Raw genomic sequence first — 25,015 nt, 5'->3', positions numbered from 1 at the left:
ATACCAACACAAATTTCGAGAAATGTATTGACACGACTTAAACTATTTCGTATTTTGAAAAAATTGAGGTCTATTTTGATACTAGTTAAAATTACTTCAACCAAGAGTTCCTTGCTCTACTCATTTTCCCCCCATTAAACTTTGAGGTAAGTATTCAAACCCTAAAGTTCATTTTTTTCTCCACTTCCATGGTTGATTTTAGACAGCTTGGAGCATGAATGTATAATGTAAGAGAAAATTAGTAATTATCTATATTTATAAAAAAGTCTTAGTTTGGTGCTCTACTCAGTTTCCCCCCATTAAACTTTGAGGTAAGTATTCAAACCCTAAAGTTCATTTTTTTCTCCACTTCCATGGTGATTTTAGACAGCTTGGAGCATGAATGTATAATGTAAGAGAAAATTAGTAATTATCTATACTTATAAAAAAGTCTTAGTTTGGTGAGAAAGAGAGAGAGAGAGAGAGGTAAGAGGAAAAAGGAAGAAGAGAGAGAGGAGAGATCGTGATCAATAGGGGGAGGAGAAGAGAGAGTAAAGAGAGGAGATAGAATATTTAGAGAGGAAGATGAGAAATATTAAACATTTTTAAACTTTAAATATTAACTTTAAATGTTTATATTTAGCCAGCTTGAAGGAAACAGTAAGTAGAGAGGATACATCATAATAAAAAGAGGAGAGAGAGGAAGTAGAGGACAAAGAGGAGAGAGACAAAGAGAGAGGAGAGAAACTAGAGAAATAAGAGAGAGAGAGAGAGAAAGAGAGAGAGAGAGAGAGAGAGAGAGAGAGAGAGAGAGAGAAAGTAGAGAGGAGAGGTAGGAAGTAGAGAGAAAAAAGAGTGAGAGAAAGAAAGAGAGATAGAGATAGAGGGAGAGAAAGGAGAAAGTAAAGAGAGGAGAGGTAGGAAGTAGAGAGAAAAAAGAGTGAGGAGAGAAACAAAGGAAAGCAAGAATACAGAGAGGGAAGATAAGGTAGGAAGAGGAGAGGGAAAAGAACGAGTAGAGAGAGAAAGTAGAAAGAGGAGAGAGAAATGGGGAAGGGTAGAGAGTATAGAGAGGAGTGAGAAAATAGAGAAGAGAGGAAGTAAAGAGAGGAGAAAGGCTAGAGAGAAAATAGGGTATGAACTAGAGAGAGAAAAGAGAGGAGAGAAAAAGTAGAGTGAAGAGATAGATAGTAGAGAGAGAGGGGGTGGAAAGTAGAGAGAGGAGAGTGGTAGAGAGAGGAGAGTGGAGTGGAGAGAGGAGAGATAGTAAAAAGAGGAAAGAGAATAGAAAATATAGTAGAGAGGTAGAGAGAAAATGGAGAAAGGAGAGAGAAAGGAGAGAGGAGAGAGAGAAGAGTAGGGAGAGAGTAAATAGATGGGAGAATATACAAAGGAAAGTGAACATAGAGAGAGGAGAGAAAGTGGTGAGAGTTTCTTCTTTTTTCCTTAGCAACGTTAGAAATTACATAAGGAAACATCATATCAAAGTGAGAGCACTTTGTTCTTCGACCATGTGAGTGTATAACCCCGGTTCTCTTCAAATTGTCATCCTACAAGCCTCACTAGCTCTTCTCTCTCTCTCTCTCTCTCTCTCTCTTCTCTCTCTCTCTCTCTCTCTCTCTCTCTCTCTCTCTCTAATGTCTCTACAGAGGAAAGTGAACATAGAGAGAGGAGAGAAAGTGGTGAGAGTTTCTTCTTTTTCCCTTAGCAACATTAGAAATTACATAAGGAAATATCATATCAAAGTGAGAGCACTTTGTTCTTCGACCATGTGAGTGTATAACCCCGGTTCTCTTCAAATTGTCATCCTACAAGCCTCACTAGCTCTACTCTCTCTCTCTCTCTCTCTCTCTCTCTCTCTCTCTCTCTCTCTCTCTCTCTCTCTACTCCACTCCCTGCTGTCTAGTATTTTTTCTCTCTCCTCTCTCTCTATACTTTGATTCCCCTCTTTTCTCTCTCCTCTCTCTCTATACTCCACTTTCTCCTTACTCCTCTCCTTACCACCAATCTTGCTACTCTAATCTCTCCCTGCTACTCTCTTTATACTCTACACTCTCTTTACTCGTTTTATCGAGCCTCTACTCTTGCTAATATGCTCTCTCTTCCTACTCTCTCTTACCTTTTACTCTTCCTAATCCCTCTCCTCTCTCCACTCTATTTTTTCTAGTTGTGTTGCTTTGCTCTCTCTCTTTTCCCCACTCTACTATCTCTCCTCTTGCAACTCTACTCTCTCTACTTACACTTGCCTTGGGCGTATCAGAACTTGACTTGTCTAGGCTAGTTATGGTTGCAACCCTTCCTAGAGAGAGAGAGAGAGAGAGAGAGAGAGAGAGGATCATGCAACATGTTTGTAGAAATTTCTATGCTGATACACAACCCTACTATGAGATGTAGACTAGCCTTTACTAGATATCTAGTTGATGGTTACGTACCAGAGGCATGTCATATGGGATGAGAGAGTGAACATGGGATGAAAGAGTGGATCAATTCATGAAAGGGTTTATTTGTCACATTGAAACTCCTTTGTCTAGTATGGGGCTAGTTTGTATTTTGCACTACGGTTGTGTCCTAACCTTGGCTACATGTGGACAACCCTACTATAAGATGTAGACTAGCCCCCCATACAACACATCTAGTTGTTGGTTCTATACTAGAGGTACATCATCGATAAGAGAGTGAATATGGGACAAAAGAGTGAATCAAGTCATGAAAGTGTTTGTTTGCCACAATGAACTCCTTTGTGTAGTATGGGCTAGTCTACATAATTTGGCAGGATTGTGTGCTAGCCTTGATTTGGCCATGTATGGACAGGGCACAACATACTCAAATTCACGTATTTAACTAGGCCTAATCATAGCCATTAAAAACGCACTTATCTTAGGCATACTCAAACTTGCATACTTTACAAGAGAAGAAAATCCAACAATATACATGTAACCTAAGAGAAGCCTCTATTGTCTGAGAAGATATGGTGAAGACAATTCCAAAGTGACATAGTACAAGTGGAGGCTTTCTTATCTTTGATGCTATTGAGGTATGGTCGACAACACAGTATCATATGTTTTTCCTCATGTGAAATGATCTTCTCTTGGTGTGCACATATCTTTTAGGGGTTTTTTGCTCTTGTGAGAGGATCTTCTGTTCTTGCATTGGGCTATTCAAGATGAAGACTATTTAATCGAGATGAATTGAAGGAATATCCCAAATAGGACCTGCATTTAGGTGACTTATGGGAGACAAACAGTGATGTGAAGTGAGACAAACCTAAGGAAGAGAGGGAGAGGTTGTAGTAGAGAAATAGAGAGGTAGAGAGAAAGTACACTTAATATGCTTATATATATATATATTTATACATTCTAAGTACAATTGTCACTATGAGCAAGGATCACTTTTGACAAATGAGGAGATGTTCTGATCATTCGTGCATAGTATAGATATCGATATAATAGTGTGCATGGTTGGTTCATCAAGACCATACAATAGTGATTGCCATGCTCAATATTGTAGCTAAATTCAAAGCACTCAATTCATGTCAAGAAAGGCTAATATACTCATCACTTGGGTTTTGGCCAATATAGTTGCTTGAACCACTACAATAGTGATTATGCTATCTTGCTAGAGAAACAATGACCCTTAGCTCAACAAAGCTCCCTTTCCCCATCATTAGAGGGAGGACGACTAGCCCCTTCTAGATTATTTCCTCAATCTCTTGGGCCATCAAAGACCCCTTTGCTAGACATACTAGAGGGGCAAATGCCAAACCCGTTCAATTATAGCTTTTTCGATTATGGTTCCAATCCTTCCACCTTGCAGCCATCTCATACTCCCTCACCCTTTATCACATCCTCACTCTTCTAGCCATTGACACCATGGCTTATGAGCCAGGTGCATACATCATTCTAGAGAGGCCATTCCAAAGTAATCACCCCTTCCAATTCAAGGCATCTACATCGCATAATCTTAGGACACCTATGATTATTCCAAGCTTCTTGTATATGGTAGATCATATAGGTTAGTTGATCATGAATGAGGAATGAAAGAGAATCACTATGAGGACATTTGGGCTTACCATATTGATGAATAGCATCATGGGGTTACATGTTTAATGAAGGAAAAACAAGGAAAAAGAATCCATAGAAATATTCCAAATATATGCTAATGGGGTACTTTCTCATGATCCTGATAGGATTTTTAGTTTTAAAACTAGTCTCCAAAATAGTTTAAATACCCATTATTAAGTTATAATAACTTAAAAAGGAATTTTAGGTGGATTAAAAGCATGCAAGGAGTCATCAAGAGTGCTATAAGATATCCATGCCTTAAAAATACAAAAAAACAATACGTTTCACAAAAAGTAACATTTCCAACTATTCTAAGATTATTTTTGCAATTCTACCCACATTGGCTTATGGATCAAGTTTGTTTGGCTTGATTTGAGTGCCCAGATGACCATATTTTGAGTTTAGAGGAGAAAAATACAAAGAAAACAAGTTGCAACCAAGCTCAAGACATGACTACTATCCTCGAGGTTTTGATTATATTCCATTGCTTATACAGGGTTTCTTGCTTAAGGCATATGCTTACCTATTTTTTGTGGATTTTTTAAGCTATCAAAATGATATTTTTTCTTATGGTACTACTATAATAAAATTCTTGTAGGTTGCATAGAGTGTCCAAGCTATCATCTTGGAAGAATTGAGTTTGAGCAATCAACTTTGACACAATCTTTGTAACTCGAGGGTGTATTTATAGGTGCACAGATTAATTCAAGAGTAACACACAAAGTCTATTGGAATCTTCATGTCTTCCATCCATCTTAATTCATTTCTTGAATCATTGTGGTTTGTGTCTTGACATAGACCACCTCGACATTTGGTGATTTGTGGCTTGACACGTATCCCCCTCAACATTTGGTGAACCTAACATGAAAAGTTGCATTAGAACTTGATAAGATGGGAGATAATATGTATAATGATGATGACATTGTCAGATTAAGAGATTCCATGGACTTCATGAGGATTTATGAGATGTTCAAATAGAAAGAAGCTATGACTAATGCTTTTGAGAAGGTCATAGTAAAAGTCAAGAAATTCGATTAATGAAATATTATTAGATTTCTCCATGTTTATGTGGAAAATTTGAGATGGCCAAGATATTGAGATTGAAGAGATGCCAAGGTACTTTGACAAAGTTGTGACTTATGAGCTATGAACCAAAGTAAATGCACCGTTATACAAAGCAAATGGGACTACATGGGCTACTTTCAAAAGAGCTTTAAAAGATGAATTTCATCTTAAAAATACAGATTGTGTGACAAAGAGATCTTTCCTAGAGTGGGTTTCCAAACCAGCAAATGTACTTTTTGAGCCAGAATTGCAAAGGATTTGAGCAAAAGTATGAGTAGTTGAGTACTATAGAGCAACTAATACTTAAGATAGAGAAAGTTTTACTTTTCTTATAGATTGTAGATTCTTTGTTGTTGCTGACAAAATTAGAAGACCTTCTTGAAGATAATGCTATAGAGAATGGCTTGAAGACTAATTGTTGAATGTCCAAGAAGTAGTTTCAAAATTGGTAAAGAGGCAAAGAAGACATGAGCAATTGATTAGTCTATGGACTATGGCTGTCATTGCATGGCTTGAACCTTTGTCTAGCCCAAAGTATGAGCAATTGAGTACTATAGAGCAGCTAATACTTGAGATAAAGAAAGTCTTGCTTATCTTACAAGCCACAAATTCTTCGTTGCAAATGGAATTAGAAGGGATTCTTGAAGATGATGCTATAGAGAATGTCTTAAAGACTAATTAGTGAATGTCCAAGAAGTAGTTTTTAACTCGGTAAAGAGGCAAAGAAGACATGACTAGTTAATGGGTCTATGGAGTATGGCTATCTTTGCATGGCTTGAGCCTTTTCCTAGGCCACAACCTCTTATACCCCCTTGTGCACTAGCAAAGGATGATGCCATTGATGAGCTTATAAAGAATATGGGAGATCCATAAATAAAATTGGCAAAGTTGGAAGATCCTAGGAGAGTTTCTCATTCACAGACTTCACACAGGAGTGAATTTATTCGCTAATGTATGTGGTGTGACAGCATTGAGCATGACCGCAAGGATTGTGAATCTTATTGAGAAGCTATGAGCAAAAATCTAAAGTTCTAGAAGGACAGGAAGATCTATCCTAGTGAGACAAGTCTGCCTATTGCCATGAACTTTAGAAAGGGTAGAATGAAGAAGATTCTAGAGGACTTGCCCACACAAACTGCATATGTCTATGTAGATGCTACAACCTATGGACTATACATCGAGTAGAAGCCTAAAGATAAAAAGATAGAGAATTTAGATCAATGCCCTAAAAACTACAAAAAGGGAAGGGTACCTTAGACACAATGTTGGCTACTACAAGATGGACTATTAGAGCTCAAACTAGAAGGGAGTCTCCTATATATACCTATTCAGTTTATGTTTTGGTTAAGACACTGAATACATAAGTGATTGCAAAAGAGAAGAGGAAGAGAGATGAAGGTAATCCTTGCATTTCAAAGAAAATAACTAGTGTTAGCACTTATGTGTGTCTTGTGTGGTTATCTCCTTCCTCTGAGCCTCAATTTGAATCAAGTAAGGACACTAGGAGCTCTAACATTGTATTTTTCTATCATTTTATGTGTTTTAGACACTTTAGGTGGAGGTCACATTAGTGCATTTCTTTTTGTGCACTTTTGGCTATTTTTTAGGAGTTTGACCACATTTATCCTCTTTTTCGCCTATACATAGGTAGTCTTCTCTCCCACTTTCATTATCCATTATCCATCATTGATACTTTGTGATTATCCAATCCTCATCATTCTCTCATCCCCCTACTACCATCTAGCACCCACACTGATGCATAGAGCTGCATGTTGTGTTTGATTACTATTGCATTGTACCTTCAACCATTGCAATCACACGGTTCCTTCTCTATGCTATGCTCTCTTTGTCTCCTTGTCTCTGTGTTCACTTTTCTCTTTTCATTGTGCATTCCTACATTGTACCAAAGCCATGCATGAGAGCCAAAGATCTTGAAAAGAAGCGTGCTATATCTACAATGAAACTTGCTAGGCGCCTTTCACCAAAGCTCGGGTAAGTTACTCATGAATATATGTGTGCATCACGTGGGTTCAAAAAAATATATTTTTAAAATACTATTTGAATACATTTTTTAGATACAGAAGGGTGTAATATAAATGTGTTATTGACTAATTGATTAAAAAAGGGTTATGTTTTATTCAGGAAAAATTCATAGATGAGGATATTTATAAATAGGCATTGAACGCATGTGATGTAGAGAATATATATATATAGTAACTTCCTCGAGCACCAAAGCAAATTTTCATTTTTGGCCTCAAGTAGCTTCTACTAGGATAAGTGGTGAGGGTTCAAATGACTTGATTTTTTGTTGATTTCTATTGTTTTTTAGGACTGAATGGTTGATTTTTTATGAATTTTGTATAATGATTAGTTGGTTTGGAAGTGTTTAAGAATATTTTGGGTAAGGTTAATTAGTAGAATCTCATGATATTTTATAGTGGAGATATGATGTTCTAACATGTCCTGTTGATGTTTTGATCGTGTTTGATTGGTTTTGATTGAGTCTGTTGAGCTTTTGTTTTACTTTGTTTTCTTTTGTATAAGGGGTTAGAATAATTATTGATGGAGTTTGAGAGTACTTGGAAGCTTATTGGTTGATTCTTGATGATTTTGAATGGTTTTAGTTGAGCTAAAGACTTTCCGATGACCTTCTATATGGTTCTATAGACCCTCTATTGAGCTTTTGTGTAGAGCCATTGTCTATGTTTTGTTATATTTTGTATGCTTCTGTAAGTGTTATATGGATGAATATGTAGCTTGGGGAATTTTTCTAACCTTAGGAAGAGATTAATACAAGTTCAAAGTAGCTCAAAGAATTGGAAGTAGTAGTTGTTGAAGACTCAAGTAAAGACTAAAGTGATAGTGACATTGTCGAAGGGACCACTGCAGTGGCTCCTCTGGTGACTTTTCATATCACACATATCTCTTGGGAGGGGTATCCACGACCAAAGAGGGGTTATTGATTATTATTCTTGATTATTACATTGTAATATTGAGAGAGAGCATGTGAGAGAGAGTGTGTGAGTGAGTAAGTGAGTGAGTGATAGCCAAATCTATGCAAAACAATGTATCTATGAGTGAGAGCTTGTGAGAGAAAGCTATGGAACTATTGAATAATAATGCTATGTGATTATTTTCATTCACAGTGGTGTATTCCCTTGTGTTTTTGTAGTCTCTTGATGAATTCTATGAAGGAGCATTATCAATTTTTTTCAAGTTAAAGCAGTGGGAGAATTGTTTTATAAAGCTATGTGAAGATTTGAGAAGATTTGTGTTCTTTTCTTTTTTGTGGTCATATAAAATATAAAAAACATGCTTGTTGATGATACAAGATAGATTTTCTTGCAGTATATTTTTCAGATTCTTTGTGTTTCTCTTGAAGCTTCGTGTTTTTGGTGCACAACCAAGGAAAACTACCATCAACATGCATTACAAGGGTCTAAAAATGGAGGAAATTGCATTGTTGAGAGAAGAAGAATTCAGTGGATGCTTGAAAGTTGCTTCTACCAGTGAAGAATTGGAAATTCTCATTGCCAAAGCCACTTTCTACAAGAAATTTATCCCATGATGGTGGATACATATTACCATCTTGATGCAAGCTCTATGTGGTAGAGTATTTCTTGTCCCCCTCTAAAGCAACAAAGACGTGCATCTTGGTGGCAAATTGTTTGGGAGCAAATTGAAGAGACAAAATAGAGAGAATAACCATCCATGGGAGATTCGGCTTTCATTGAAGAGTTTCCAGACATTATTAAGTGGGAGATTGTGAAGAAGCTTTAGGAGTCATGGTTAGTTGAAGTTCACAAAAACAAGAAAGAAAAGAGTTGGAATATGTTTGTGGCGCAAGATATGTGGGATGCTTGGTGCATTGACAACCTTCTATTTGTCCAATTAGCAGCCCATAGTCAGATCCGTCCTAGAAATATTGTGACCGCCGACCAGCAAATGTAGTCCCATTGCCCATCTTCATGTAGCAAAGTTCATAGTAGCGTGTGTAGCTAGCAATGCCAAAAACCCAGAGCATTGGTTGGCGATATTTCTCGCCACTTTCAAAGGCGTGGCATTTCAATGGTATGAGAGACAAGCAGCAAGAACTTTTAGCACATGGGACGATTTGAAGCTGGTCTTCCTCACTAAATTCAAGCATAAAGAAATTGAAGAGTGGATGCAAGAGGAGTTCATGAACTAAGTCAGTCCTCTATTGAATGGGTAGAAACATATGTCTCTAGAATGAAATCTATACTGAAGAGATGGACTAACCATCACTTGGATGAAGGCATTCAGAAGGGAGTTTTCCTTAGAGGCCCACAACCAAAAGTTAAGTTTGTGAAATTGAGAAGACCAGTCAACCTGCAACCTATAGTGGAAGGTGTAAGACTGTATGATGAAGTCAAAGCAAGGCTATAGATGACCTCAAAAATAGGAGTCCTACCTCCTCCCATGTTAGGAATGGTATATCCACCAAATGCAGTCCTAGGGACAGTTCCCTACCCCTACCCTCAGATCCAAATGGTGCCACAATATAGTGTATCAAATCCGAAGTGGCCTCAGACGAAAGTATCTCAAATGATGGTTCAACCACAACAACAGTGGCCTCAAATAGTTCCCCCAATGGCAACTCAATAACAACAGTGAAATCCTACAAACTAGAACCAACAACCCCTACTCTCAATAGGAGCTCTGAATCAGAACTAGAATAGAGGACCCTCTAAATCCACCCAACTAGTCTATGCAATGATTACAGAGGCTTCCCAAAACCCTATTGCAAGTACTCCACCAAGTGAAAATCTTAAGGACTACTTGTCCAATTCAGTTGTTGCAAGCATCAAGAAGGAGTTGATGGACGTGATTATAGAATAGTTACAAACACTGAATGTGAATACCACCAACATATCTAGTCCTGCAAGAGGTGGAACAGATGTGATGCAATCCAATACATGGTGTGGAAAGTGCCATCAAGCGAGACATTTAGCCACTAAATGTATCCCAAAACCAACTATACCTAGAGCTTTCTATTCATACTATTTAAGAAAGAACCATACTACAAAGGATATCTGCTCCCTGAAAGGAGATGCATGAATGAAGGAAGAAAGACAAAGAAGCAAGATTCAACTTGTTGGAATCCAAGATGAAAAATCAAGATATCGAACCAAAGCATCGGGAGCTCGGTCCTAATTTTGGCCCAAGGAGGTTTCCCTCTCAGAGTTACAAAGGACAATAGTCTGAAGGTGGCCAAAGATCAAGTTGAGTGTTATAGATGTGGAGAAAAGGGACATATCTCACCAAACTATCCAAACCCCAGAAGGTCCATGGACTACAAACCCCTCTGCACTCAATGCAAAGAAACAGGCCATACTAGAAAATATTGTCCTAGTCTAGCTCATGTGAAAGCTACCCCTAATACCCAGCAAAAGACCCAAGAACCTACTTCCAATTCAGTGAAATTAGAAGTTGCTGCAATAACACATGCCAAGAAGGAAGAATCTACAATTCTAAAAGAGAACATTCCCTCTGCCAAAATAATGAATTTCAACCAACCGAAGGAGAAATAAAATAGTGCAGAGTATAATAATGTAGTGCAGAGCACTGCAATGCCACAGAGAGCTACAGAGACAATTACAGAGCTAGGACAAGAAGTCCAAGAGATGGAGGATGTAGAAGTACCTCCTACAGTAGATGAAGTGAACATGTTGCCATTTTTGAAGAAAAAGGGAAGATCAAAGTGGGTGTTGCCCCATTCCCTAGCTGATTGGAGAGGCCCATGGATCCTATTAAAGAATATGACTTGGTCAAATACCTAGACACCTTCAAACCAAAGCTAACATTTTGACAATTGCTGATGTTGTCCCCTAGCTGTGGAAAGAAATTCAAAAGCATACTGATAAGAAGAAGAGGCTTAAGGATTGCTCCCTCAACAGTAATTAATTCCAACAAAGCCTCGAAGCATGTGAAAGAAGTGGATGTAGTTAATGCCTTCTTGGATCCTGTTACCCTAGAAATTAGCATGTGGATTGAAGGATGCTTTATTACAGACACATTGATTGATGGAGGTTCATCATTGAATATAATGACTAATGTGACAATGAAGAATCCAGGCTTGCAAGATATGCAGCCTATGTAGTGGCTTATTAGACTGGCAGACCAAAGTATAATTAAGCCTTTAGGCATTCTCCCATATGTGAAGACAGTCCTTGTCATATGAAGAGATTATTAGCTGACCTATCTGGTGGTAAAACCAAATTCCTACGGGACCTCGTATCCTTTGTTGCTAGGAAGACCATGGCTTTTTGAAGCAAGGACATGGACACATTGGTTCAAATGAACCCTAACCCTTAGCAAAGGACCCAACAAAGTGGTGCTAAATTTGTATGGCTCACAAAAAGGTAATGGATCCACTTCCATTGAAGTCTTACCAAACGCTTCCAATGAAGTAATAGATGGCACATCAAGAGACGAAGAGGTCGTCAAACATATTTTTCCTAAGAAAATAGACACACAATCCCTGACACAATGGGCACTATAAGCCAACTCCTGAAAGAAGAAAATTCTTTGTCAATGGGAAAATACCTCTTGCCTGAACCCGAATTGACTTTTAAAGTCACCTCAAATAGCAAGATAGAAGCATGGATGTATTATTCTCCATGTTACATGGCTATAGCAGAGATAGAAATAGAAGCAGAGATTGACGCAAAAGCAGAGGTAGAGGACACAACAAAGAGTTTGTTCTTCTCTTATAGAACCCCTATAGAAGCCGAGACAAACTCTGAAGAGGACAAAGTTAGCATTGCAGAAGAAGATTATGATAATGTACTGGAAGAATCTATCCTACATACATAAGGCACAGACGAACAAGAAGTTCCAGAGGCTATAGAAAGTAGAAGACCTTATGCTATTGGACAAAATGACTATGGTACCCTTTGGACTGGAAAATGGATCTACTCATCTACAAAACCTTTATAAGAAATGGATTAAGAAAAATAAACCTTCCTTCAATAGTGACTCTTATCGCCCAAAGTTACCCTTCTCAAGAGAGGATGATGATGATGCACTGTGCCAACAAACACCAGTCCTATAGCCCAAATAAAGCTCTGAAGGTTCATGTTGTGTGACATTCCTGGAGGCATCCTCGAAAGATGAATCCTCAAGTCAAGAGATAAATAACCCTCCCACCAAACCCGAAATAGCCTTGATACCCTTTCAGCTTCCCAAGGAGTCAGAGTCCAACCCCCATGGAAAGAAGAAGTCGGTTCCAATGGCATATTAGAAGAGAAGACTACTCCCTTGAAGGAGTCAGATCTCTACCAAAAGTAGTCCATGTGGGACCTTCATCCGTGAAGTGGAAGGTGAAAAGCAATTAACATTCGTGAATATAGATGGTATTGAATGATATAGATGGTATTGAACATAACCTGAAGGTGGGTATCAATCTTCTAGAAGAAGAGCTATCGGTCTACATGACCTACTAAAGGAGAACTTAGATGTGTTTGCATGGTCATACAAATATCTGAAGGGGATTGATCCCATGGTTATCATATAGATCTAGAGCTTGATGCCAAGCCTATGAGGCAAAGACAAAGGTGCATGAATCCAAATTACTCAAGTCGAATTATTGAATCTCCTTGAAGCTGAGTTTATCTATCCAGTGGCCAATAGTGAATGGATTTTGCCCATTGTTGTAGTACCCAAGAAGAATGAAAAGTTGCAAATATGTATGGACTTCTGAAAGCTGAATTCCAAGACAAAGAAGGATCATTTCCCTATCCCTTTGTAATGGGAGCTCACACTCAATCGCCAAGACCCACAGACTTCTTATTCCTTCAAGCATTTTAAGCGTGCATAAATGACTATCTCTCACCTAGTCGATGTTCCTTTGATCTAGGGGTGTATTGAGCTTACATTGATGCCCGAACGAGTAGCCTCCTCCCTCAAGAAATCCGGTGGCTCCACGATTCTAGATACAAGCTCAAGCAACCTCAAGCCTCCATCTTCAAGCTCCATCCTCTATAGCCGCGCACAAGACAAGAGAAAAGAAGAGAAGAGAATAAGAGAGGAGATGATGGAGAGAAGAAGAGAAGAAGAAGAGATCACGTTTGCCACACACCAAAGAATGAGCTTCTCATTCACTTTTTGAGTTTATATACAAAACCCTATATCCTTTTGGGTGGTCATCCCTTTTTTACATGGCTGGCTATGGCCTAGGCCATCTTTCCTATTGTCCTCTTATCTTCTTAGCTTCCTTTCTACTACCCGTCTACCCTTACAATTTGCACAGGAGGGAGCCTGGCACTCTTTTACAAAAGTTTCAAGGGCGCCTTGCATTTAAAAATGCGCTTTTGCCTTTGACTTAGCTTTTGAGGCTACCCTTGCACGTTCGGTTGTTTCCCTTCCTACTTCTTCCGTTGTGTCTGATTTCCTTCTAGACTACCTCTTTCAGCTTCTAACTTGTGCTTTTCCACTTTTTTTGCTTTTTCTTGTGCCGAGGTTAACACCCTTTTATAAACCAACTCTTGGACACAGTGGTAGGCCATGAGCTTTATTCCCCTTGGATGGGTTCAGTGGATACAACCAAGTTCAAATCACAGAAGAAGATTAATCCAAAACAACCTTTAGAATAGAATGGAGAATCTATACTTTCAGAGTGATGCCGTTTGGGCTCTGTAACGCTCCTACTACCTTTCAACGAGTGATGATGGATGCATTCCAAAACCGTTTGAATGATTTCATTGAGTTGTACCTAGATGACTTTGTACAAGAAAGGCAAAGATAAAATACTACAAAGATGTATTGCAGAAGATGAGATTGGAATAGTGTTGAAAGCATGCCACAATGAGCCATGTGTGGAGGGCACTTTGCGAGGGAAGCGACAACCAGAAAGGCCTTGCTCTCCTAGGATATTTGTGGCCAACCCTCCACAAGGATGACCATGACTACTGCAAACATTATGATGCTTGTCAACAAATGGGGAAGCCTACCAGAATTAGCACTATGCCACTGCAACCCATCCTTTCCCTAAAGCCATTCGAGAAGTGGGAAATTGATTTCGTGGAGCTGATTAACCTGCAAACAAGAAGTTAGCAAAATAAATACATTTTAGTCTATAGGAATACATGACAAAGTGGTGTGAAGCCAAATCTCTCAAGCGAGATGATGCCACATCATGGCCCTATTCCTATATGAGAACATCATCACCCATTTTGGTAGTCCCCTCGAACTAGTAAGTGACCAAGGCACTCACTTCCTCAACCAGACTATGGAAGAATTGACAAAGCTATATAAGATCCACCATCGCAAGTCCACACCTTACTACCCCAAAGCCAACAGCCAAGTTGAAGTTACCAATCGCATCTTCTGCTTGATTCTAACAAGGATGATTGCTACACATCACTATGATTGGGACGATTGACTTACAAAGGCCCTCTAGACATACAGAACCTCCTATAAGGTTGCTATATGATAGACCCCTTTCCAGTTGTTGGTGTATGGTACAAAACTTATCTTCCCTATTGAACTAGAGCTACCCTATTTATGATGGCTATCAAAGAGCATTTGGGAGATGATGAGGCTTTGCAACACCATCTCTTGCACTTGGAATGTTTGGACGAACTCGCAAGATTGCCCTATAGTGTATGGAAGCCACATAAGCTCGAAGAAAGGCCTATCATGACAGCTTCATCAAGTTGAAGGAGTTTAAGGAAGATGAAGTCTTAGTCCTTACTTATGACTCACATTTTGGCAAGTTTCCAGGCAAGCTTCAACAGCGATGAATGGGCCCCTATAATGTCTTCCTATCAACTCTGATGGCTCTGTCCAAGTGCAAACAATTGATGCCTTTGATTATCCCTTCCTAATTAATGGCTATCACCTCAAGAAGTATTACCCTCCCTAGGGATCTTGACAATCACTGCTGATAGTCTCTTCACTCCTTACGCATCAATCGTAAGGCTTTGCCTATTGATCCTAATAGCCCTCATGCTTATCCTAATGAGGTGGCCTTGTCCTTCTAGCTCCTCATAGCCACTTCCCACCCCTCCGTTGCTCCCTTTCCATATGATCCACCAATAGAGGTGGTGAGGATGGTTCTAATACATGGTATTCCTGCCATTCTTCTTTTTAAAACAAGAAAAGACCATGCGAATGAACCCTTCTTACTTTAGAACAATGCTCTAATGTGAGACCCCCAACCTACACCTTCCCCTTTACATTTTTCCTTTTTATTGCTCATCACTCCGATACACGGTTCGTCCGTTATTAATTTTTATGTGTTTTCAGATACTCTTGTGTGTTTTTTTCACTCTTTTACTATGTGATCCTACCCTATTCACTCCGGAATTCAACTCTGATTAGATAGTCTTGTTCGACCAGCTCCCTTGCACAATTTCTCTTTTTTCTCCATCACCGATTTTATGTTATTAATTTTTCACTATGTTTTTGTGCTTGTTTTTACTATTTTCCCATATGAACGTGCCTTTCTAGCCCCATCGACATCACATTCTTGATTGAACAAGGTGTCAATCCCCATCCCTTGGATATTCGTCCTTCTTTTATCTTGTCGTCTAACTTACGAATTGTTGGGAATTAATTTTTATTTGGATTTTGGGGTATATTTTTACTATTTTTTCCATATGAACAGGTCCTATTCTCATCAAAAATTCATTTTGACATGATAGACATGTTCACTCTTCATTCCAAAAAAATTTCCTTATTTTAGCAATTTGTTCTGTGTGAAATTAATTTTTGTGTGAATTTTTACGACCGATTTTTTATATTTTTCCTCATGAACCCCCTTCTTTTTGTTGCCAAACACACCGGAGGCATTGTCCATGTCATTCCCCCCATCGTCATGCCCAGTTTTGCTTTTTACAACATCTTGATTTTATGCCTAGATCTCTCCAAATTTATTTTTTCGATTAATTTTGCATTTGCGTCCCTCCCCGCGTGTCACATCAACAAAACTGATTTTCGCTTTGACATGTGTCCAACGGCTTTTGCCACGTCGTGTTCATGCATTTGGATTTTCCATCATGACTGAATGTTCCCGTCAATGCAAATTTCCTCCCCCCCCCCCCCCCCCCTCTGCCACCCGCGTTCATGCATAAGACAGGGAGGAATCCTCTTTTTTTTTACAAAAATTTAAAATTTAAACAAATCTACTTTACAAACAAAAATCCCTCCTCTCTCTCTCTCTCTCTCTCTCTCTCTCTCTCTCTCTCTCTCTCTCTCTCTCTCTCTCTCTCTCTCTCTCTCTCTCATGTGTTTCCCTCATACTTCTCTTCTCCTCCATCTCTATCCTCCTCCCCTCCTCTTCTTCCCCATCTCCTCCTCCTCCCCTATCTTCTCCCTTCCCTCCCCCTCTTCTTCTCCTCCCCTCTCCTCCTACCTCCCTCCTTCCTCTCACAGTGCCCCAATCCGTCGCCGCTCCTAGTGACAAGCCGCCCTACTGTGGTTCTCCGCCAAGCCGCCCTACTGTGGTTCCTGCTCCCCCGCCACCTCCCTATGGTACCCCCCTCCCCTCCCCCTCTTTTCCCCAAGTGCCCACCCCCCCACCTCCCAAAAGACCCTGCCTATCCCCCGTTTCTCCCACCCACCCCAACCAAAAGGTCCCCCCACCTTATTCCAAGGTTAAAAAAACCCCTTTTTATTTTTTTACATTTAAAAAAACAAGAAAAAAAACCACACCTCTATTAACACATAAACCCACGAATGTAAATTTTTTTAAAAAACTATAATAACAAAGAAAAAATTTATTTTTAAAAAACGACCCTTTAAAAAAACAAAACAAAAAAAATAAAATTCACCCTACCAACCCCTAATCATTTTTTTTACTCTCCCCTCGTCTCCCTTGCCTCCTCCAGCACGTGACCACCTTTCCCACCAAGTTGTTTGTGTGTTGCCCCTAAGGTCTTGTTCATGTGCAGTGTTTTGGTCCTCATGAGCGCATTCGTGCTAACGGTAATTCACGTTGTTGTGCCGCTACGCGCATACCATGTGAAAAACTCTAAAGTGTGGCTTTCTTATTGATCGCGCACACCATGTGAAAAACTCTAAAGTGCGGCTTTCTTATTGATCTAGAGAGCCAATGCCATTTTAGGAATTAGTGTTAGTGTCCCTGGCTCAAGCATATTAGTTTTTTGGACAAGTGTAGCCAATTTATGATATTTTAGATATTATCTCTTGTAAAAATCCAAAAACTGTAGACAACTTCTAGATTAGGATGACATGCAAAAGAAAGCATGTAGCTTTCAGCCATCTATGAGGATTTTATGTAAAAAGAGAGATGGATGAAATCGCACGCATCACGATCGCTGTTTTCAGGCAATGAACAGCACTCCGAAGTGGGACATGAAGGAGTGATCGGGCAGAATTCTGACCATGTGTGCTAATATTTTACCCCCCTTTCGGAGCCAATGGAAGCATCAGATTGGCAATCTGAGTAGCATAGAGGAAGGTATTATTTTGTGTACATTTTTGTGTACAAGAGATTTGTCTTCTCATAATGGAGAAATAAGCTGACAGGCTTCAATTCTATGAGTATTATTCTACGTCTTCTATTTCTTTCTATGAGTGTTCTTTCATGTCTTCTCTTTCTTTCAACCCCTTCTCTTCCATGTACTCCACTCCTTGAATCTCCCTTCACCCTGATGTCTCTTACCCCCGCGGTAGACTTTCAACCGCAAACGCTCCGACAGTGGTGAACCCAACATGAAAGTCGGCAACAGAGGTGTGTAAAGATGGGAGATTCTACAGCTTCAAGTGGTGGTGATGCTATTGCTTTGTTGCAGCAACAACAACAGCATCAGTTGTTGTTACAACAACAGATGCAAACTCGGTAGGAAGCAGAAAGAATTAATTCCTTAGTCATGAATGCATTGCAGGCAGTGGGACAAGAATTAAAGCAGTTTAAAGGTCAAAATTTTTCGGCCTTCATCCGACTGTATGAAGAAAATATGTTGTTTCATGGGGTACCACAGTATGCATGGAGTCGGTATTTCTCCCGTTTGGCCATGCATGCTTTGCATGATCGAATTGATGAGTTACATAGAAGAGATGCTAATTGGGAAGCCTTTAAGAAAGCTTTGAGAGAAGAGTTTTTCTTGGAAGATGCAGGATTGGTAACAAAAAAGACATTTATAGATTGGATTGAAAAGCCCAATAAAGGGTTGGTTGCTATAGCTTTGCTCCATGAATTTGAAAGTCAGTATACGCAATTGGATGCCGATGAGTAGCAATCATTGGAGAGTCAAAAAATTGATTTGTCTCTGAAGGCTACAGATCCTGTCTTATAGGAGAAGCTGACCGATCATTTAGAAGTTGCCTCTTTTGAAATAGGGCTGAAATCAGATTGGGCTAATGTAACTGAAGCAATGCATATGTTGGTAAAGAGAGGGCGGATGAAATTAAGATGGGGTACAGGCACCACAACTGCCAGTGCTCAGAAGGGGGCTGAAATTGCAGCCAAGGCGCCTGTAGTTATGGCGGAACAACCGGCTATACCTGTTGGTCCAGCTCTTAAAGGTGATGCTGTGGATGAATTAATCAAAGGCATGCATGATTTGAGGCTAAATTTGATAGAGATCTATGAAAAGGTCAAAAATTTGGATGTTAAGGTAGAAGAGAAGGCTCGGACAACAGCCCAAAGACCGTACAAAGAAGGATACAAGAGGAGATGCATTTGGTGTGATAGTTTACAACATGAAAAGTGAGATTGTACAGCTTATCGTGAAGTGAAAGTAAAAAAGATTAATCTTTTGGAAAGATGGAAAAATACATGCAATAGAAACTAGTCTTCCAATAGAGCCAAATTTTGGAAATGGTGGCATGCAGAAGAAGTTGAAAGATATGGTTGCAAGGATAGCATTTGCTACCATAGATGCAGCCACATATGGGTTGAGAATTGAAACGACTGATGAAACTCATAAAGGAAGCATGGCTGAAGCAAAATCTCGTGTATGGATGCAAGCATTAGATTGCATGGAAAATGGCAAAACAGCAAAGTCTGAATTGGATGATACAAGTCAGAGTATACAAGGGAGAATAGGGTGGAATGCACCAGTGGACTCATTTTCAGCCTATGCTTATTTGGCTGAGGTTCATAATCAAGAAGCTCTTGTGGAAGAAAAGAGAAGAAGAGATGAGGACACTGCTGGTCCTTCCTCTTCAAGCCCATTCAAACGCATAACACGAAGTAAAATGGAACAACAAAAAGAGACTAAAAAATCCATATCTGAGATGTTATGGATGATGATGCATCTCAAGAGAAGAAATAAGAAGGGAAGAAAAGGGGCAAGCAACCCGATTACATGTTATAATCAGATCTTGAGACTACCACAAATCTTTAAAAAGTCTTGGAAGATCGCACTACTTGGCAGTAGAGTGGAATTCACACTTGGCAAAGTTCTTGGAATCGCAAAGCGTGAATTTCATGATGCAATCATTGATATGCTGAAATGAAAAAGACAGTTTGATGGTGAAGTTTTGCAAGCATTGATGCAGGTTGACAAAGACATAGAGACACATCTTCCGAGGGAATGTGATGATGTATGCAATGCTGTTTTGGAACAGGTTGATGCTGAAAATGGGTTAGATGGAAGTATAGACAGCAAGCTTGTGGCCGAAAATGGTATTCTGGGCAGCAAATAAGCATAGAGAAAAGGCTATAATAGGGATGTCCATCAACAAGAACATGAAGAAGAAGATGCTCATTTTATTCCAAGCAGCCGTTATTCACGAACGCATTGGGCTCATGCTACAACAAAGACAATTGTTAAAGTGGGAGAAAGAGAGACGCCTTGCATAGCTCTCTTGGATCATGGTTCTGAAATCAATGTTATGGCACACATTTTGTATGAGAATGGAGGTTGGCCAATTTATGTAGATCCAAGATGGCGCATGCGGGCAACAAACAATTCATCAGGGGATCTTTATGCAGCTTGTCCGAATGTACCCGTGACTATTGGAGATGTTAGGGATGAATGTCACTTTTTGTGCAAGATTCATGTAGTTATCCACTGATTTTGGGGTAGTCCTATATTTCAGAATCAAGGCTGGAAACAAAAGCCTTGGATGATGGTTCTTCATATGGTCAGGTTCGGAGTAAAGATAATACAAAGGCAATACAGTTTCTCACTATTTGTGTGAATCATCCCCGCAATCGGGATAAGCTACAGGATAATCCCATGCCACCTAATGCACGAGAGTTTAAGGATTTTTAGATAGCATTGCTACAAGGGGAGGCTATGGAAGTGCCTCTAGGAAGATAATTATGCCTCCAAGAAAGGGGGAAACTGTGTTTATGTCTGGATTGCAGGAATGGACAGCATGTAGTCTTGGCAGTTTTAAGAATCTTTCAGCCATGTGCAGGGCTGAAAAGAAGTATGTAGGATGGGTTGAAAAAGAGCTAAAGACATATGGTTTGATGGCTGCAAATGAAGGTATTTTAGGGTTGTTTTCAGGGCTAATTGATGTTGATACATTGGCTGAAATTTCTGCATCAATCAATGCTGAAAGCATGGCAGAAAAAGAGGTTATTTATGTTGACACTTTAGAAATGTATGAATTCATTCAAGAGCTTGCTAAGCATGAATGTTATGGGCTATAATATGGGCTGCAAAACAGGGCTGAAGCAAGGGTAGATACAAAGTATAAAACAGTTGCAAAGAAGGTTAAGCCTGTGGCTTTGCCTTTACCACCTGAAAGTGATGGGTTGGGTGAAAAAGTGACTCACCAGCCTAGTTTACAGGATCCACATGGAGTGGGACATAAATTTACAGCTGAAACTTTACAAAAGCTGAAAATTGGTACTACAAGCTTTCTTTTACCTGCAAAAAGAGCTTGTTTCTTGCAGATGTTGGCAAGGCATGGGAAAGCCTTTGCATTTCAGCCAGATGAAATTGGATGTGTTGATCCGACCATAGTTGCACCTATGGTGATCTTTACAGTACCTCATGTGCCATGTAATTTAAAGCCTATTCTAGTACCTTGGGTATATTTTCCTAAGTTGCTGAAGCTTTTGTACGAGAAGATCAGGATGCAGATTTTGGAGCCCTCTTCAGCTCCATATTCAAATCGGTTGTTTACTATTCCAAAGAAGAATGGTTCTTTGAGGTTTATACAGGATTTGCAACTAATTAATAAAGTCACCATAAGGAATGTTGGATCAGGCTCAATAGTGGATGAATTTGCAGAAGCATTTGCAGGCAAGGAAATTTACTCTTTGGGAGATTTATATTTAGGATATGATCAGTTCCAGCTTGCATTAGAAAGCCAGGATATCGCTACCATGAAGACACCACTTGGATTGGTTAGGATGTGTACGCTTCCACAGGGGGCAACCAATTCAGTGGCACATATGATGAATGCTATGCATAAGTTTTGAGGGAGTATATTCCTCAATTGACCTTACCCTTTCTTAATGATGTGTCGATAAAAGGGTGTGATATCCATGAGAAGAATGAAGAGCTGAATGATCAGAGATGTAGAGGATTTGTGGCTAATCATATTGTTGGTTGTGACAAGATTTTGAACCGTCTTGAAGAAGTGCATTTGACTCTGTTAGGAGAAAATTCTGTTTTTGGAGTAGAGGAAGTATTGGTTATTGGGCACATGTGTGGACCATATGGAAGAAAGCCCTCACCAGTAAAAATTGATGCCATAAAGAGGATGTGGGAGACATGTTTAAATGTATCCGAAGCAAGAAGATTTTTGGGTGCATGTGTATTTTACTTGATATGGATTCTGCATTTTGCTCATGTGGCTGAAAGTCTATATTAGCTCTTGAGAAAAGGGCAAAAGTTTTGGTGAGGAAAACAGCATATGAAGGCAGTTCAGAAGTTAAAGAACTTATTGATTTCAGCCCCAACACTAAACAGAGCAAATTATGAGAATGGGCAACCCATTATTCTCACTGTGGATACAAGCCCAATTGGCATTAGTTGGGCAGTGGGTCAAGATGATGCTGATGAGAATAGATATGCCATTCGGTTTGGCAAAGATCCTCAATGAACGCCAACGACGGTATTCTCAAGTCAAAAGAGACCTTTGGGGTGTAGTGACAGCCCTTAAGTGTGATAGGGAGTATTTTATGGGAGCTCATGTAGTGGTAGAGACTGATTATCTACCTCTATTGGGCATGATAGCAAATTGCTCAACTCCTAATATTGCCATGTTACTATGGATTGCATATATAAAGTCACTTAACCCTGATTTTCAGCATATTGCAGGTAGAGAAAACCCCATGGCTGACATGCTTTCACGAGCGAGGTTTGAAGATGAAGAGGAGTTGATGGAAGATGAAGAGGATGATGTGATAGTGCTGAAAATGACTTTATGACAATAGGGAATGAGTATGTAGCTACTGTTGTTACTGCAAGTACAACTGTTGTAACAGGGATTTTAACAGTAAGAAAAGAGCTTACAGCCATGGAGAAGAAATGGGTAGTAGAGAGAAAGCATCATCAGTGTTATGCTTCAGTGAGAACACAATTTTTGAAAGAGTTATATGAGGATGATTGGTTGAAAATAGGTCAATATCTCAGCCTCATGACAAAGAAGATTGAATGGTCTGAAGCTAAATTCAAAAGGATTAAAAGAAAAGTTTATGGGTTTTTCTTAAAAGATGGATGTTTATGGAAGCATGCAAAGAAAAAGAGAGGAGCTCCAGTACGTGTTTTGGGAGATAGGGCTTCTCAACAACAAGTGATGCAGGAGTTTCATGAAAGCTTATGGGCTAGACATAGAGGAGTTTGGGGCACATTTGCCAAGATCAAAGAGGAGTATTGGTGGCAAAACATGTATAAAGATGTGAAACATTTTGTGAAATCATGCAATGTCTGTCAAATGTATTCCATGGTAAAACATCGAGATGGGTTGCAACCAACCTATCCATTGTCTATGCATTACAAATGGGTAGTTGATTTGGTTACCATGCCCACAGGTTTATGGAATATGAGATATCTTGTGCTTGCACAAGAAGACTTGACAAATCAAGTGGAAGGTCAAGTTCTTAAGACTACTCAAGCAGTTTGCAGATTCTTATTGGAATAAGTCTTTTGCAGGTATGGTTGTGTTGGTAAAGTGGTTGCTGATAGAGGAGAATTGGATGTGGATGAGGCTCGTGACTTCTTTTCACGATTGGATATCAAGTTGGCTTTAACTTCAGTCTACAATCCTAAAGCAAATGGCAAAAGTGAAAGAGGTCATCAACCTATCATTAAGGCATTAGCAAAGTCATGCAAGGGTAGGAGGAAAGAATGGCCAAGAATGTTACCCTTTGCTTTGTGGGCTGATAGAACCACTCATAGTGCAGTTACAGGGTATATGCCAGATGAATTAATGTATGGACAACAGCCAATCATGCCTATTGAGGAGACTATTGCTACTTGGAGTGTTCTACCATGGGAAGAGGGTTTGAATAGAGAAGAGTTGTTGGTCCTACACATTAGACAGTTAGAAAGAAGGCCTGAAGACATTGAGACAGCCATGAAAAAGCTGAAGACTGCAAGGATCAAGAACAAGAAGAGGTTTGACAAGTGACACAGACTTCGACCACGAGCTATACAAGAAGACTGGGTGCTAGTTTATAACAATAGCTTAGAAAATCAGCATAGTGCTAGTCAAAAGATGACAAAGCGGTGGTTTGGTCCATATGTGGTAAGGTTTGTTTTTTACAATGCTACCTATGCATTAAATGAGATGGATGGGACAACTCTAAGGATTCCAGTGGTGGCTGGAAAATGTATCAAACTCTTTAAATGTAGGGAGTCTTCGGCATATGAGTTGAAGGAGCTGGATACTCAGCATGAACATGAGAATATGGAAGAAGAAGAGGTAGAAGATGAAGACATTGACATGGTAGAGGATACTTCTTCTGACACTGCGGATCCATAAGACTTTGGCACATGCCAGAGGATGTGCAGGTTAGGAGGGGGTGGATGTCGTGCCGCTACGTACACACCATGTGAAAAACTCTAAAGTGCGGCTTTCTTATTGATCGCACACACCATGTGAAAAACTCTAAAGTGCAGCTTTCTTATTGATTTAGAGAGCCAATGCCATTTTAGACATTAGTGTTAGTAGTGTCCATGGTTCAAACATATTAGTTTTTTGGACAAGTGTAGCCAATTTATGATATTTTAGATATTATATCTTGTAAAAATCTAAAAACTGTAGACTTCTAGATTAGGATGACATGCAAAAGAAAGCATGTAGCTTTTAGCCATATGTGAGGATTTTATGTAAAAAGAGATATGGACGAAATCGTGCACGTCGTGATCGCTGTTTTCAGGTAGTGAACAGCACTCCGAAGTGGGAGATGAAGAAGAAGTGATATGGCAGAATTCTAGCCAGGTGTGCTAGTATTTTACCTCCCTTTCGTAGCCAATGGAAGCATCAGATTGGCTATCTGAGCAGCATAGAGGAAGGTATTATTTTGTGTATGTTTTTGTGTACAAGAGATTTCTCTTCTCATAATGGAGAAATAAACTGACAGGCTTCAATTCTGTGAGTATTATTCTATGTCTTCTATTTCTTTCTGCGAGTATTCTTTCGTATCTTCTCTTTCTTTCAACCCCTTCTCTTCTGTCTACTCCACTCCTTGAATCTCCCTTCACCCTGTTGTCTCTTACCCCCGCGGTAGACTTTCGACCGCAAACGCTCGGACAACACTCGGACAACGCTCAAGGACGCGTGTGGGTTTTTCTTCGCACGCTGGAGAGCTTGCAACTGTTCACACATAGCCAAACACAATCCACAACCAAGTACCCTATTTCTAACAATTTGCATTTCTAAAAAACCATCAAAACATTTAAAAATACTTAAAAACTATTTAAAAAACCAAAAAAGTTAAAAAAGTTACTAAAAAATCTAAAAATTTACTAAAAATTTGGAAACATTTCTATCTATTGCAAAATAACCAA

Source organism: Lygodium microphyllum, chromosome 18 (assembly GCF_053477565.2).
Source record: "Lygodium microphyllum isolate KBCC chromosome 18, Lygodium_microphyllum_v1.1.10, whole genome shotgun sequence".
Classification (NCBI taxonomy): Eukaryota; Viridiplantae; Streptophyta; class Polypodiopsida; order Schizaeales; family Lygodiaceae; genus Lygodium; species Lygodium microphyllum.
The sequence above is the reverse complement of the archived record's forward strand: the minus strand, read 5'-3'. Positions refer to the sequence as shown.